Genomic DNA, 18,510 nt, shown 5'->3' with positions numbered 1-18,510 from the left:
TTGATTATCATCGTTAAGACATTTTTCTGACTCCACAACCAAAAACAAAGTTTTCTTTGCTGTTCTTTGCAAAATAGATGAGGAATAAAATGTGTTTACTGTTCTTCTTTGCAAAACAGAACAAGAGACTTATTTTTGTTGCTGTTTTGCATTGTTCTGTTTTGCAAAGTTGCTGTTTTGCATTACAAAACAGAACAAGAAGTTGATTTGTGTTTCTGTTTTTCTGCATATTTTTCTACATATTTCTTTGCAAACCAGCTTATCCAAACAAATTGATGATATAATATTTGTTGTTTTGTGGGACTTGAAAATTTCTAAACTTTTCTAACTCCTTGAAAATGTAATATTTTTTAAGGATGGGCACACAAATTGATGATGATCCCTTTTTCACCACTCTATTACAAAGTGGAGGAGAGGCTTATAATAGCACCCCAACGCAACATTCTAATGTTGTGCTCCAAGTAACATTCAATGACGGTGAAAAGAGGCAACCTCCAAAAAAAGTTCAAAGGGGTGCATCTTTCACTGCAGAGGAGGATAACCTCCTCGTCTCAGCTTGGCTCAACATTAGTATCGATGCAATAAAGGATACTGATCAAAAGTCCACTCAAATGTAGGAAAGAATTTCAGAATTTTATCATGAATATAAAAAACAGAACAATGTGAACCGTTCTGTAGTTTCTTTGATGAATCGATGGTCCTCGATTCAGAAATGCACAAATAAGTTTTGTGCATTTTTAGCACAAGTAGAGTCATTGCATCCGAGTGGTGCAACGGAGCAAGATAATGTATGTAACATTTTCCTTTAATTTTCACAAACATGTAGGACTGATTTATGAACTAACAATATTCCTATGTATTTGTAGATTGAGAAGGCAAAAATTATGTATAAAGAGATAGAGAAGAGTAGCTTCACAATGGAGCACTGTTGGTGTCTTCTGAGACACCAACCAAAATGGCAACAACACATCTCCACCCTTGGGACGAGGATAAGGCCACAAGGTGAAGCTGCTCTTGACACGGTGGAGGAGAACATAGAAGTTTTTGCTGAGAGACCTCTAGGCAAAAAAATTGAGAAAGAAAGAGGAAGCAGAAGTCGATAGAAGGCAAAGAGTCTGAGATCAGCATTTCCTTGGCTAAAATGACCGAGGATAGAGCCACGACCATGGAAGAGCGGAGAAATGCTCAACTCAAGGTAGACCAAAAAAGTGAGAAAATATTTGAACTAAAGAAAAAGAAGTTTGAACTAGAGAAGAAGAAATTTGAAGGCAAGATGATGATGCTAGATCTACGTGGCATGAATGCCATGCAACAAAAATATTTTCGTAATATTCAACTAGCAATTTTTTAGGATTCGAAGTCCCATTCCGGAGGTAGATCTAACTCTCCTTCGACACCTTACTATGTAGATATCTAACTTGTAATATTTATAGAACTAATTTTTTTGAGAATTAGTGGCTGCCCAGCCACATGTGGGCTGGATATATATGTGGCTGGGTAGCAACTAAATTCGTGGACTGTGGATATTATCTTTGTTGGTAATTTGTGGACTGTTTTGGTAACTTTTATGTGGCTGGAATCAAGTTGTCAGGTTGTTTGTAGCTTCTTTTGACTTGTGCCAGCAATGTGGACTTGAATTAGAAAATAAGAAGGGAAGTTGATATGTGGTTTACTTGTGGATAAAGTGCTTGCAAGTAATTAAGTCTGGATTAGATTTAATATATCATATACACTTTTCATGTTGTTTAGGATCTCATATTAGATTTTTCATAATTGAACAAGAGAATTGTGATATACACCAGATATGAATGAATTTTCCCTATAATGAGATAAGATTGTTGGGACAGTTGGACATGATGATGCTGGTTACAGTGTGGCCAACCCTTTGAAAAGGCTACAAGGTTGTTAGAAGGGAGCAAATAAATATCTCTACATATTGACATTAGTTGTTGAGCTTTCCAGGAATTAAGGTTTAGTTTTAGTCTCTCTTCAATCTTGTGAATGTAAGCCAATTCCATGTCAAGATGTTTTTCTTCCAATAGATTGATTAGTTGAACTAGACTTATTTGACGTATATAGGTTAGTTAGTATTGAAATTATTGTATATTGATAGCAATTGTTCTTGCTTGTTTTTTGTTTGATCGAGTCATCAAGAGTACATGTTCATGCTAATTGAGTTGTTGACCTTGCGGCAAATTCGATGTCTGATATTATGGATATGGATATGAGACTGTGTTGGTGGACTATTTATGGGACTGTGTTGCTAAATTTTGAATGCTTTTGTTCATCAGGTCTCTATCTCTCTCTCACACAATTTTGATGTCCGCATGATTCATTGTGAGATTTGATTACACTTGCAATTTTATTGGAAGTGATATTATAATGGATGTGGTTAAAATAATTCGGTTAATATTAGTATGAAATGTTAATATTAGGTTGAGGAAACAAATAGTTGGGAAACAATAATTTTATGTAAAATGTAAATTATTAATTAATATATGAAGTGTATTTGTAAAATATAAAAAAAAATGTAAAATATTATTAAAATATATAATATAATATTATTAATTTGACTTTAAGATGGCTAGTCCAATGTGAATTCACCTAACCAAAAGTTAAAGTTATAGTCAAAACTTGTACTTTTAGCTAAAATTTAGACTTGGCAATGGCCTAGCCATTGCCAATGCTCTTATCCTTTTATTCTTTTGTTTATTTTTTTGGTGCAAAATTCATCGATCCCTCTCTTTTTCTCTCTCATCATCTCTCTCTCCAGCATCTCTCTCTTCGACTCTCTCTCTCTCATCGGCTTTCTCTCTCTCATCTTGACTCTCTCTCATCATCTCTCTCTCCTCGACTCTTTCTCTCATTAGATCTCCCTCATCCCTCATCCCTCATCTCGGCTCCTCTCTCTCGCTCTCTCATCTTCGCTTTCAACACCATACACCAGCTGAGCTGGCAAACCTAATTTCTTAAAAATGATTTAATCCCTCTTTACTCTCATCCCTCCTTATCAAATCCTTCGTCTCCCCTTTCCAAAACCACTCTCTCGTCGACTCTGCTCTCCCACTCCGTCTGCCGAATCTCTCTCCCCCTTTCAAAACCGAATCTTTTTCCACGTTGACACCCCTTGAGAAACCAGACAGGGGACTAAAACATCTCCCACAAAATTCCTCTCTCCATACCTTTGCCGACTATGACAAACCTGTCAACACCCCTCAAGGCATACACCAAGTAATCTGAGAAACACTCCCTCCCTAACCCAGCCAAATCCCCTTCTCCCTTCAAGAAAAGGCCTAACAAATCTGAGGATCATAATAAGTTGCCTAAAAGATTATGCATTTCTCTTTTGATCTTGCTTTTGAATATAGCAATTTTTTTCCTGTTTGTTCATTCTGATTTGATTCATTATGTAAAAGCTAGGGTGAACCAATAGGAGGATTGGCCAAATTTATGTGACATTTAATGCGATCTAGGCAAACAAACTGAAATGGATTAAAAATGATTGATTCTGCTGCATTGTTCAATTGGGGTTGGTAAGGAAACGACGGAGGGGCAAATCTGAATAGAAGATTTGGGGGAGAAGGTGGAAAACATGGGGACTAGTCTTCAAAACGAATTGTTAAAAAAAAAAAAAAAAGACCAACTCAGCTAATGTGTGGTGTTGGAGACTAAACCGGCCTAAGAGTAGAATTACTCTTTGCAACTTTCCTTGACCAAAATCAGGTTGCCACGTCATTTTCTTTAAAATCACGTTGAATGCAAAATTGAGAGGGCAGAGACAGACATGAGCTAATCAAGCTTAATTGTCTTTTTTTTTTTTTTTCTTTTTCCAAAAAAATGACTTCAATTTTTGTAGAAACTAGAGATGTCACAAAATGGGTCGTATGGGTACCACAACTGAATCCCAAATCGATAACTTTAGGCCATGTTTGAAGAGTTAGTTTTTGGTAACCACATTTTGAAGAATTCCCAAAATTTATTGTCCAGTGATTAATTCTTAAAGAAATATTGGACCAAAAGGGTGAGGTGAGTTTTCTTTGCTATATTATAATTCAGTCTCTTGGGCGTTAGTTTGAAGAGGTGAGATTGGAGGAACTTGTTCTACCAATAAAAGCTATTCACAAACAAATGGGCGGCTTTGTTTATTGTTTTGATTATTGCTGACAAAGCAATAAAGGGATAAGCTTTTAGGACAACTATTCAAAGGTTTGGAACCCAGAATGATGGATAAAGTTCAAAAAAGTTGGAGAGAATCCATTTATTTTGGAATTTAAGAAGAAAAATGACAAGGCAAAGGTAAAATTGGGGAGATCATGGTCTTTGACAGATATGTTGTTTGCCTTTAAGATTTTGAAGGTAGTACTCCTCCAAAGGATAACTTTTATTAAAGATTTTTTTTAGTCCAATTTCATAACATGCCATTGGCAGGTATGACAAAGGAGTTTGGTGAACAATTAGGCTTTGCAATAAAGAGGTTAGTAAAAGTGGATGTTGATGGAAAAGGCTGCGATCAAAGAAAATTCCTACGAGTAAGAGTGGAAATTGACATCACTAAACCGTTAGTTAGAGGCAGATTGTTGAAGATTGGTGATAAGTAGCTGTGGATTCCTTTCAAATATGAACGTCTACCTTAATTTCTGTTTTCAATGTGGAGTCATATAGCACATGAAGTAGAGTTGTTCAAAGTTGATTCAAGGTACACATATGACAGAGGAGTTGCAATCCTTGTATGGTCTATGGTTACGAGCAAATTCTGTAAATTTCAATGGGAACGAGTCAAGTATGGTGGAGACTCGATACAAAATCAACAATCTAATTGACAACATAGGAGTTCCGATGAGGTAGATTGTAACGAAAATGAAAAAAGCAATGTTGTAACCCAGGAACAATCAGTGGCTTGCTTTGACGAAATTCTAGTAATGTAGGAGAATATTGATCATTCAATAGAGCCTGAAATACCAAGGGAGCATACAAATCAATGAAATCATAGATCTGTAGGGAAAGAATAACATTACAAACATCAATCAAGGATGTGATTTCTCAATAAGATAATGGTACTGATAAGGAAAGTCAAACCAAACCAGCAGCTAATGCTTTAATGCAAGAAGGATTCTTGGAGGATAAGGAGGTCGATGGAAAGATGAAATCTGGAATCTGATTTAGCTCAAAAGACATAAATGATCCTTGACAACATTGTAAGTACATCAGATCAACTCTTTCTAAACCAAAACAAAGCTCCTACTAAGACTGGAAAGACTGCTAGTTGAAAAAGAAGAGCTAGAGAAAGCTCTTCTAAAAAATAAATTGATTTACTAGGCACTGTCAATCGGTTGTTAATAATATCTCAAGGAAAAATGAGTTAATTGATTATGAGAAGATAAGTTCAAAAAATTGCCTTGCTAAAAAATCAAAAACTTTTCTCTTACTTGAAAGGAGCCTAAACCAGGATGCATTAGTGGTGGCTGTTATGTAGTCCCACCAGAAGCCATGAATTTCCTTAGTTGGAACTGTCGAGTCTTGAGAACCCTCGAACAATTCGAGAACTTCACCATTTGATAAAAACTAAGAGCCCACATTTTGTTTTTCTTATTGAAACAAAATGCAACAAATCTAAGGTGGAGAAGGTGAGGAATCAACTAGGTTTTGAGCATAGTTTTGTAGTGGATGGTAGGGCTATGAGTGAAGGACTGAAGAGTCAGATTTCAGTATGCTTAGATTTCCTTACACAGTCACATTTCTTTTAGAGTTTCACATTTAGAGACAAGAAAAATGGTTTTTAACTGGTTTTTATAGAAGTTCTCTTACCATAAAAAGGAAAGACAGTTGGTGATTACTTAGAGCATTGAGGCCAAAAGCTGAGGTGGCATGGTTATGTGTAGTTGACTTTAATGAAATTCTTCGACATGATGAGAAATATGGAGCTGTAGTAAGGCCATATAGTCAATTCAAAGGTTTTCAAGATGCTATTGAAGACTATGGGTTGAGTGACTTGGGATTTCACGGGGCCAAATACACCTGAGGTAACCATAGAGAAGGTAGATCTTTTACCAAAAAAAGATTAGATAGAGCTTTTAAGAATTCAACTTGGCATATTCTAAATGAACTCAATTTTGTTAGAAGTTTAGCAGCTCAATGTTCAGATCATTATCCTTTGCTCATTACTATGGAAAAAAAATGGATGGAGCAATGAATAGAAGAAGAATTCTCAAGTATAAAGCAAGTTGGGCAAAAAGAGAGGATTGTCACTAGGGGAGGGCAACAGGGGCCCGCACCCCACTACCCTGCCCAGCCCACGGCAGGGTGCGGGGGTGAAAATCCCACCCCTGCCCATGCAGGGGTGGGGTGTAGGAAAGGGTCAACCCCGCCCCCGCCTATGTGGGTAAACAATGGAGGCTATACTAAGAGAATCAAAGAATTTAGAAGGAGGTGGATATGATGCTTGAAGAAGAAAATCTCAAATAGAAACAAAGAGCTAAACATAAATGTTTGAAAGAATAAGACAGGAATACAAAGTTTTATCATATGGGTGCAAACCAAAGAAGAAAGACAAATTCTATTCACAGAATTACATATGGTGATGGAAATGTTGCAACTCTACCCAAGGAGATAAGTGCTATTCGTCACCAGTATTTTTAGGATCTTTTTACATCCTGTCAGCAAAAAGGTATTGAAGAGTGCTTGATGTCAATAACTTCAAAAGTGACTAAGGACATGAACACAACTTTACTTAAAGAATTCATAGTTCTTGAAGTGGAAGCAGCCATTTTCCAAATGAATCCATTAAGCTCCCTACGTTTAGATGGCTTTCTAGCAACCTTTTACCACAACAATTGGAGTACAATAGGACATGAAGTTTGTAAGGCAATTCTTGAATTTCTTAATTCAGATGGTTGGAATGATACTATCAATGAGACTTATATTGCTCTAATCCCTAAGTAAAGTGATGCCGAACATAATAGTGATTATTCTGCAGGCTAGTTTTAACAGATAATTTACAGGAAGAAGACAAGAGAATTGCCCAAGAAACATAGAGAAACATCTCTGATGTTCAATTCAAAATTATCAAAATTCAAGAATGGTTCCCTCAACCCACAAGCCGAGTTGTAATAGTTGAAAATCGACCGTATCAAAATTTTACCAAAAATAGAAAAATCTCAATAATTATGTCAAAACTAAATGAATAATAAAAGAAGTAATCTGTCAAAATTCTGACCCAAATTGAGTTCAGAATCACTTCCTAAATAGTAAATAAAATATTATTATAAAAGGTAAAAAATAACTAAAATTAGGAATTTGGAGGTGGAAAACAGTGGAATTTGGCCTCTAAAATGATGCACACCGAGCATAGCATGACACCCACGGCGTGCGTATAGAAAAGAGCTTTCTGAATTGGGGTCATATGCGCAATTCTGATACTCGTAGATAAAGTTATGGCCAAATATCGAATCGTGCCCAAAACTGCCCCAATCTAGGAAAGATCACAATTTCCTGCCATCTTTGCGCTGAAATGCCACCTCAAGATATTTCAGCGCAGTCAACGTGCAATCCGTTAATTCAGCATCATTTGACTTGAATCCTCCTGCATCATAAAGACTCCTACAAAAGTGTCTGAATTCAAACCCATCAGTCTATGCAAAATCTTTTATAAAGTTATTGTTAAAGTTCTGGCCAATAGACTAAAAGTCATTTTGCCTGAGGTTGTATCACCTACACAAAGTGATTTTATCCCTAGTTGGTTGATTTCAAATAATATTATTGTGGCTTATGAATCCATGTATACCATGAACAGTAAAATGTCAGGGAAATCAGGTTTCTTGGCTTTGAAACTCGATATGAGCAAGACATATGACATAATAGAATGTGAATTCTTGAAAGCAGTGATAGTTAAGGTTGGCTTTGATGGAAGGTGGATTGATCTAGTAATGAGATGAATTGAATCTATCTCTTACTTTATTCTTATAAATGGTTCTCCCCAAAGTGTCTTCAAACCAACAAGAGGTATTAGACAAGGTAATCCTTTATCACCCTACATCTTCATACTATGTTCTAAAGCCTAGAGTACTCTCCTTAATAGTGCAAAAAGTACAGGTTCCATCACAAGAGTACCATTGACCCGATGCAAGATTTATATTAACCACCTATTTTTTGCAGATAATAGTTTGCTTTTCTGCAAGGCAAACTCATTAGAGTGGAGCAGACTGATTGGCATATTGGAAATTTATGAAAAGGCATCTAGTCAAAGGCTAAACAAAGACAAAATCTCCACTCATTTCAGCAACAATACTAGGAAGAAACAAAAGATATCATATTGAGCATAGCATGAATCAAATCAACTTTGTCTTATGAAAAGTACCTTGGTCTGCCAGCCATTGTTGGAAGACCTCGATCAAAGGCTCTTAAGAGCATACTGGATAAAGTGAAGAATAGAATCAACAACTGAAAAATAAAATTTCTTTCACAGACAGGGAAAGAAGTTTTCCTCAAATCAGTAGTTCAAGCTCTGCCCAGTTACATTATAAGAGTCTTTAAACTTCCAAATTCTTTTCTAAAAAATATCAACAAAGTTATGCAAAACTATTGGTGAGGACAGTAGGAGAATGAGACGAAGATTCATTAGGTAACATGGAATCAAATGAGGAAGACTAAGTCAATTGGAGGCCTAGGATTTAGAGACTTGGAAAGTTTCCGTCTAACAATGCTAGCAAAGCAAGGATGGAGACTAATCCAGAGGCCTAATTCCTTAGCAACACAAGTCCTCAAACTGAAATACTTACCGTAGGCTACATTATGTCATGCTAAACTAGGTAGGAGACCATCTTTTATTTGGAGGAGTATACTTGAAGCAAGACATTTAACTGAAGAAAGCACTATTTTGAGAATTGGAAGTGGAGAACAAGTTAAGATTTGGAAAGATAAGTGGATTTTCCATCCCACACTTTCCGAAAACAAAGTGCAGTGAGGTTCCTTGATGAAGAGGAAAAAGCTGAAGCTCTCATTGACTTAGAAACAAAACAATGAAACTTAGCACTGATAGAAGAGCTTTTGTCCAGCCCTGATAGAAGATATTTTCTTAAGTACTGAAGCTAATATATTAAGAAAATTCCTATTAGCCAATGTAACAGCCTTGATAAGTTGATTTGGAGACGCACTACAAATAGCCAATTCTCAATAAGGAGTACTTATCATCTGCAAAAAGAAATTCAATATCGAGCTAACGGACAACCTTCTAGTAGTAGCAGTCAAGAAGATTTGGTCAAGATATGGAAACTGAAAACCCCAAATGCAGAAAATTTTTTCTTGTGGAGAGCATGTCTTGGAGCACTTCCCACCAATCTGAATCTGTTTAAGAAGAAAGTAGTTGATAATCCAAAATGTCCCATTTGTTTAGAGGAGGAATAATCAGCTGCACATTTGTTGTGGGGATGTACCAAAAGATGTTTGGGGTCAATGTTCAAAGAAAATACAAAAGAGTAGAATAACTAATGAAAGTTTCTTGAACTCTAGAAACCATGTATAAATTGTTTCAGAATGAGCAATTGGAAGAGATTGTAGTAGTTGCAAGAAGATTAGGGCAGAGAAGGAATGAATTTGTGTGTTCAATGCAAAATTCATCCATCCAAATATTGTTAAGCAGCAATCAAAACAATTCCGTTAGATTTCAAGAAAGTGCATCTCGTTAATGCTAGTAATGCAATAATTTCATAAAATCAGAACTGCAGTTGGGAGACTCCTCCAAATGAGATCTTTAATACCAATTGAGATGCAGCAGTAGGTAAAATTTAGTGTAAAGTTGGAGTTGGATGTGATCCCAAAGAGATTATCCATATCTTTAACTATCTATACCATGATATTAGATGTTTACACATACAACAATAAATATTATAGATTGATGGAGTGTCTATCAAGACATATTAGCAACTTCCCATTGAGTTGTCAAGAATTAAACCTATTGTCCACCATTCAATGAAGCCTATAAATAAATATAAGGAAGAAGAATTAAAAAAAATAAAAGGTCTTTAAGAAAGATGAATGTGAGTTTAGGTGGTACCTATTCTATCCATTATGTCTGACCACTGTCTTGGGTACAATGTCTCATTCCTTTGAGTTCTTCAAACCTAACAAGATAAGGTTTAGTTTTGGCAATTTTTTGAAATCCATATTGCTTACCAATCAATTCTTTGGTTGGATCCCATAACTTTGGTGAACATGATGACAAGGGCAATGCCCATGTGGATGTTGCCAAATATGAGTCAGCACTACAGTTCTATCTAAAACTAGCCAATTATCATTAATTTTGTTTGTTCCTAGAATGGTTTATCTCTTCCCTATGCCGTTTTAGTTTGGCTTTTCTAGTCAGATGCTCTTTTATAACTAGCATCCCTTAAAGCTTTTAATTTTAATGTGAATTTTCAAAATTAGAGTGAAAGAGAGATAAACATATAAAACAGGTCATACGGTATTTATTGAGTATTTATTTAAAAAAATCAATTTAAATATTGTACAGTCCACCTAAAATTCATAATCTTTCTACAAATTTAAATACGAGATTTTGGACAAAAGTTTCTTCTTGTGATTAATACCAATTATAGATGATTGTTCTTAAACAAACTTAATGATAGTTTTTTTTAGCTAAATATTCTCAATACATAAAAGGAATATTAGTATAGGAGATTGAATGTCATCTCTATCAAGGTGAGCCACAAGAACTCTTTTTTCTTAATATTCTATCATGCCAATGACTAATCAAGACAAATAAGCGGAAAACCAAAACGAGGGGAAGAGAATCAAAGAGCATATCCATTTTTGCCTATTGGATCGACAACTTTTTTTTTTTAATTCTCTAATAAACCCTTCCCCAAACATAAAAACTAAGCACTTATCCTCTACATCTAACATACGCCGTGCCCATTTTATCCAATCTATACAACCCTCTAATCACCAGAGGAAGGTGTAAACAATCAATAAATATGTTATTCTCGCCCAACGTGCCGCCACATTTCGCCAATGCATCTGCTACTTGATTCCCTTCTCTAAATACATGAGAAATAAAGAAATCAAAATCTGCCAAAAGCATCAAAAGCTTATCCCAATAATCCCAAAGATACCACACTGTACAAATCCGAGACCATATCCACGAAACCACCAATAAAGAATCACACTCTATGTCTATACACATTAACCCCCTCTAACGGCAAATTTTTATTCCCTCAATAACAGCCTGAAGCTTCGCCTCATTATTAGAACAAGAATCAAAGAATTTTGAAAAGCCAAAAACCAAATTACCTCCATAATCCCAAAGCAGCCCACCCTCGCCTGCAGGACCGAGATTCCAAAACAGCTGCCATCAAGATTTAATTTCAAGTGTCCCATTCTCGGTTTAACCCATCGCAACACCTTCACTTGCACTTTAGACTTCTCAACTATTAGCACATTTAATCTCCTCAGAATGTGTTCGTCCATGATCAATAGGTGCTGCACTTTGACTATCCGAGATGCCAAGATTAGGGGTGTAATCGGTCCGGTCCGGTCCGGTTTTGGATAAAATCTAGGACCGAACCAGTATGTACCGGTTTTGTATTTTTTAAAACCAATTAAGCACCGGTTACCCTTCTAAACCGGTACTTCCAGTTTTATCGGTTTTCGGTCTGGTCCGGTTTTCCGGTTTTTTTTAAATGTAAGTTTCACAATTTGTCATTAAAAATTTGTTTATAAAAAAAAATTTTTTTGATTTAAAAAAAACTATTTTATACTTTTATTAATATATTAGACTATATAATAGTATTAATATTAGACTATTGGTATAGTTATAAGTTATATATTAGTATTAGTTATAAACTTTTAGTGATTTAGTATTAACATTTTATATAATAATTTATAAATTATAATAAGAAATTATTTCATATATGAATATGTATATATTATATATAAAATTTCACATAAAAATTTATAATTATACATTATATATAAAACTTATATATATTAATATTTAATATATATAAAAAATATTTTGTGTAAAACTTATATATAAAAATGTTATTTTTTATTTTTTTTAATCAACCGGTCCTGTCCGATCCAAAAAATTCCGGAACTGGAACTAGCCGGTTTTTACATTTTAAAAACCGGTTCGGTCCGGTCCGGACCGGTTTTCTGGTTTGAGTTTACACCCCTAGCCAAGATCTGCGCCCAGTATTTTATAGAGCACCACACTTCCCGTACTGACTCAGCCATCCCTTCCATTCTCGCCATACACCTTCTATTACACAGACGCCACACTACCACGCTAGGAAGTAAGCCCAGTAACATACCTAGTTGAGACTGTCGTGTTGCATGATTAAACCATACCCGGACTCTTTCCTGCCAATACTGTTGAGGAACAAATGGGATTCCCAACTTAGCCGATGCCAACTTCCAGACCTCCCTGGCAAAATCCCCTTTGCCGAGGACATGCTGCAAAGTCTCTACTTGCCTGCTCAAACAACAATTACAACCAGAAGCTAAAGCAACCCCAAGGCGCCGGACCTGTGAATCCACACTTAGACAGCCAAAAACTACCTTCCACATGCACAAAGATATCTTTTACGGTAAGAAATTATGCCACACCCATCTCGCACATTCAAACTTTGGCATCTTAATTCTAATTAGCTCCCACATTGACTTGGTAGAGAAACAGACACTCTTCTCATGTAACCATAGAAAAGTATCTTTTTTATTTTTCAATGAATCAAAATAATTAGCTCCTATTCAAACAGCCACGCTGACTTGGTAGAGAAACAGCCACTCCACAAACTCTACAACCTTCTGGCTTCCTAGCAACTCCTGAAGACGTTGCACATCCTAGCAAGTATCCACAACTAAGTCTTGCACCAAAAGGTCAGGTTCCACTAGCTCTCTAACACCTCGGAACAACGACCCATGGCTTAGGAAATTATCGTACCACAAGGATACTTTTCCTTCCCCCACCCTCCATTTTGTATTCTCCCACAAAGACGGCATCACTTCCATTATCCTTTTCCAAAACAGGGAGGCCAAGCTACTCTCATCACTAAGCACAATATGACCATGCTTAACATACTTTGCCCGAAAAAATTTTGCCCAAAGAGAGTTTTTTGTCAACAAATTCCACCCAAATTTAAGGAATAGAGATTTTTGAACCTCATCTAGATCCCTCACACCAATACCTCCCTCCTCCACCAGCACACAAAGCTTCTGCCATGCCCTTCACTTCCACTTACTTTTACCACCTTGTTCACCCAATAAAAAATTAGCAAATAAGCCTTGCAACTTCTTAAAAACAAGCTGAGGAACATGAAGAGCCGACAACAATTGCATAGGCATACTAGAGAGAACATGCCGTAACAGAATTAACCGACCCCCCTTGCGAAAGAAGCCTACATTTCCAACCAGACACTTTCATTCCCATTTTTTCAAGAAGATGACCCAAATGGGAAGCCTTAAGCTTCTCATCTACAATTGGAACACCCAGATATGTGAATGGAAAATGGCCTTCCACAAACCTAGTCTCAGCCAAAATCTCTCTCTTCCTGCATAGACTTAATTTCTTAGAGAAAAAAAATAGCTGACTTTTCATGGCTCACACGTTGTCCTGACCACCTCTCATAATCATTCAAAACACACATTAAACAACGAATAGACCTCTTACTAGCATTCGTGAAAATCACAACATCGTCGGCATAAAATAAATGGGTAATTCTAGGAGCACCAACCGGATGGAAAAAATGAGAAATGCCTCTTTCAAACATCCGCTTTTTAAGCAATCGGGAGAAAACCTCTTCAAAAATAATTAATAAGTACGGCGAAAGTGGATCCCCCTACTGAAGACCCATTTTGGATTTAAAAATACCTTTATACGTACCGTTCATCATTATCGAAAACTATGGCATTGAAACACACATAAAACCAACCTGCAAAAAAACTCTGGAAAACCCATTGCACAAAGGACATGCTCCAAAAACTGCCAATCAACTCGGTCATACGCCTTACTCATGCTAGCTTCAACATAACATTTCCGCCCCTCACTTTTCGATGTAATAGCTTTGTCATTTCTTGCGTAAGAGTCACATTCTCAAAAAGACTTCGGCCCTTCAGTGACAAACCTTGTTCTTGTGAGATAACATCCCCAAGAACCATTGAAAGCTTCGCAACCAGAATGAATCTTGGAGAACACCTTATAGATGACGTTACAAAGGCTAATCGGCTGAAACTTGTCAAAACTTTGAGGATTTTAATCTTGGGAATAAGGACAATGAACGATGAGGTATAGAATTTAGGGAGTACCCCACCCGAATAAAACTCCTCCACAGCCTCCATCACATCCATTTTAATAAAATCCCAGCAAGCCAAATAAAAAAGCGGAACCAAAACCATCCGGCCTTGGGCTGCTGTCCGCCGCAATAGAAGCCAAAGCCTCATACACATCCTTCTCCGCTGGCACGTCTTGCAATCTGGCCACAACATAATCCGAGATAGCTGGGTCAATTAAATCGCTCAAATCTGGCATTTCAACCGAGTCCTCCTAGGAAAGGAACTCTGATAAATTTCTCATAGCTTCCTCATGCACCCTCTCCATCGACTCTAGTAATGTCCCATCTTGCAATCTCATAGATTTTACACTAGAATTCCTCCTCCTTTGCCTGATAACATTATGAAAAAATTTAGAGTTTTGGTCACCATCAACCAACCATGCTTTTTTAGCTTGTTGACCAAGTCGTGTGTCCTCCCTTTTAATCCACATCTCCAACTTAGCCTTAGTGGTTAGAAACTCCACCTGAACCTCTTCAGAATAGGACGCCTGCATCTCAGAATTAAGCTGTTCAAGTTGCTCTTCCAACTGCTTTATAACTGCACCCACATGGCCGAATGCCTCCTTATTCCAACTACGCAATTTGAATTTTAGACGTTTAAGTTTAGCAGCTAATTTCAATAAACCGGAGTTACAAACAACTGGTTCCTCCCACGACATACGAACTGTCTCCAAGAAATTCTCATGATCGATCCACATGTTCTGAAACCTGAAAGGGAGGGGCCATACCTCTCAATCCTCGCCTCCAATCGAAGTAAAATAGGCGAATGATTCTATGTTCTTCTACTTAACAAACTTGCCGATGCTTCATCGAATCTAACATTAAACTCGTTATTCACCAACACTCTATCAAGTTCTGCCCAGCTTCTCGCCATACCTTGCTGCCCATTACACCATGCCAGCTGCCGACCATCTAACCGTAAGTCCATTAACCCACACCTGTTAATACAATCATTAAACTCATCCATAGCCGAAGCGGGCCTCGGCCTACCACCCATCCTTTCCTCATTCCTTCTTATAATATTAAAATCCCCCAACACCACCCATGCAGTTCCCACACATGAGATTCCACTCAACTGAGTCCACAGGTCCTGGCGCTCCAGCTGTGAACACTTAGCAAAGATAAATGTTGCTAACAAGCTTTCCCCACTCATCTCAAACAACCCAGACAATGATTGATTAGTCATACCAACCACATCCATGATAGCATCCTCTTTCCAACACACCCATACTTTTCCCCCCACTTCCACATTAGACGTAAAATTTGGAAACTGCAAACTAGAAGCCTACCATTGCAACTTCAACACATCCTGGAAAGGTTCTGAAATCACCAAAACCAAAATACCATACTTCCGAACCAATTTCCTAATCTTTCTTTTTTAGGTTCCCAACCCCCTCACATTCCACACTATAATGTTTTCTATCATAAATTCAGTTTATGCGTTTGGGCTTTCACCTGATGAGACTTCCTCACCAAAACTACATTAACAGGTTGCTCTCCCACAGTTATACCCAGGTCTGAACCGTAGTCCTACTGATTATCCATAGTCACGGTAACTTCCTCTTCTAATAATACCTCAAAGGCATTAAACACTCCACAACACAACGTGACCTTCCACTCAAATCCCTCTCACCCTCTACCACCAGCGCTTCCTTTGCACCATCCAATACATCTACAGAATTCAACCCGTCCAAGTTACACTCCACACCTTCTCTGTTATCCCTTGAATAGCCCTCTTTCAGTAAGTCAACACCTCCTCTGTTATCCCTCTCCACCTCTACCACCAGAGCATCCTTCGTCCCCTCCAAAACCTCTACATAATTGATCACCTCCAAACTAACCTCCACATCTTCTCTGATACTCGCAGAAAATCTCAACTTTGTATAGTACCCTGGCCACAGTCGGATTCTCGATCACCTCACTAACAACCGGCTGCACAGACTGTGGATTCCCATCTATCCCCTCAGGTTTGTCCTGGACTCCATCCCCCATCGTATCAGACTTTGGCACCAGCACATCTGATGGCGATTTACGGCCAACCTCCTTCCACACTTTATCCTCCTCCTCCTTCCCCGTCACTTCGCCCCCTCATTCCTAACAGGTTTAGAATTCCTACGCACACTAGCCCGACAGACCACTGTTGTATGTCCCTGCCGAAAACATTTAGTACAATAAAAGCCTCTCTTCTGATATACAACATCTTGCCAAATTTGTTTATTCAGTCCAATAACCACTGGAAAACCACGAACAGGTTCATCTTGCAAATCCACTTCCATGCACAATCTGGCCCCCGTGGCTCGCGTTCTATACAAAGTTGCATTATCTGTGCCAAGAAATCTCCAAGACCGAGAGGCAAAACTCTGCAGGCAGTCCAAACGATACAAGTGTAGCGGCAGCCTTGGCAAAAATATCCATTGAGGAGCAAGATACGACTCCTTCTTCACATCAAAATCCACGGACCAATGAAACAGTTGAAAATTACAGCCTGCAACACTTCTTCACTCGCGCGCCCATGCTTGAAAATAATCTTTCTCGTTCGCCAAATGCAAAAGGACATGATAATCATCCATAAAGCTAATCATCGGAACCTCACTGAAACCCCAAGATTTTATGATTTGTAATCACAGCACATCAATAGAAGGCCTCTCTGAAAGGAATCTCAAAATCAGTGCAAACTTCAGATCTTCCGTAGCCCGATCCATTTCAACATCCGAGAAGACAAAACCCAACTCACCATTAACCAGTTCAAGTTTCCTCAGAGGCAACCTGAATTTAGCCGTCGGTAGCGGCCTTTGCAATGCCTACACAAACGATCGCTTCTCACTCCCACCCCCATCCCCACCACCGCCCAGCTCCTCGCCAAAACCCCCAGCCTCGTCCTGTGACAACCCCTTCTGAAAACATGCCCCAATCCCGCCAGCAGCAGGAGCTGCCGAAGGGCAAGTAGAGGAGGCCATAGGCCAATGCCCGCACCCCCTTTTGAAATCACACTAACCCTAGCAGAGGAAAAGAAATCGCCTGCCACGTGAAAACTAAAATTGGGATAAGGAGAATCAATAATTTTCATGTGAAAACTATGCTTATTATTATATTTATGAACAATAATGCCACCTTACATTTAATAAATTACGTCTCATTTAGACCCTTTGCTCACTTAGAAGTGGATTCACTGACACAAGGATTTCTAGTCTTGTGCTCTAATCAACCAGTTGAATTATATTAATGTGATTATCAATGCTGTTAGCCTACCACACATTACTTTTGGGAAGATGATCGATCTTTCCAAAGGTCACATAATTGGATGGAATTCTCTGAGTAGAATAGATTGGGAATATTCTCCTTTCATTGAATAGGCTCTCACGAAGAAATCTCATTATCACTGCACAAAATCCTTTTATGGTGGCGGCATGAGATGACACAGATTCTTCCAAGTGTGACTCAGTTTTGGGCTTTTTTGTTGTTTAGTTGGGTTTTTTACTCAAATTAAATTTTTTTTGCCACTAATATGATAGAGTCCAAAACATTATTTTCAAAAACACCATATATATATAACTACAAGAAATATGTAAAAATGTAATTATGAAAAATGCAATTATCCTTGATATAAATATATATATATATAATGTACTCTTATACTTATACCATATTATATATGTAAGTATATAACTTAATATATAAGGATAATTGATAAATAATAACTCAATATTAATACGCATGTTTAAGAGTAGGTTTATATCAATAAAACTTAAATAATAAGATAAAATATCATGTTATATTAATTTTTTAATATGCATAATATATATATAATATAAAAAAACTAATTTTTTTTTTCGATTCCGTTTGACTATTTTCGTATTTTCAATCCAAGTCGGTTTTCAAATCACAAAAGCCAAGACCAAACCAATTTTCAATCGGTTTTGATTTTTAATTTTGATTCTTAAAAATCAAAACCAACTGAACCGAATGTGAACCAAACCAAACCTATTGGGTTCGATCAGTTTTTTCTTACACCTTAAAACACCAATGAAGTATGTAAAGGTGTCTTAAAATGGACAACTTGAAACTGCTAATAATAAAGATGAAGGATTTAAAGGCGGAGAAAAAGAATTATCCTTTTGAAGACTTGAAAAATGAATGTCAATGGTAGACATTAAAATTCTCCCTTTTTCTTTTCTAATCAAGCTTCATA

Source organism: Juglans regia, chromosome 8 (genome assembly GCF_001411555.2).
Source record: "Juglans regia cultivar Chandler chromosome 8, Walnut 2.0, whole genome shotgun sequence".
NCBI lineage: Eukaryota > Viridiplantae > Streptophyta > Magnoliopsida > Fagales > Juglandaceae > Juglans > Juglans regia.
The sequence above is the reverse complement of the archived record's forward strand: the minus strand, read 5'-3'. Positions refer to the sequence as shown.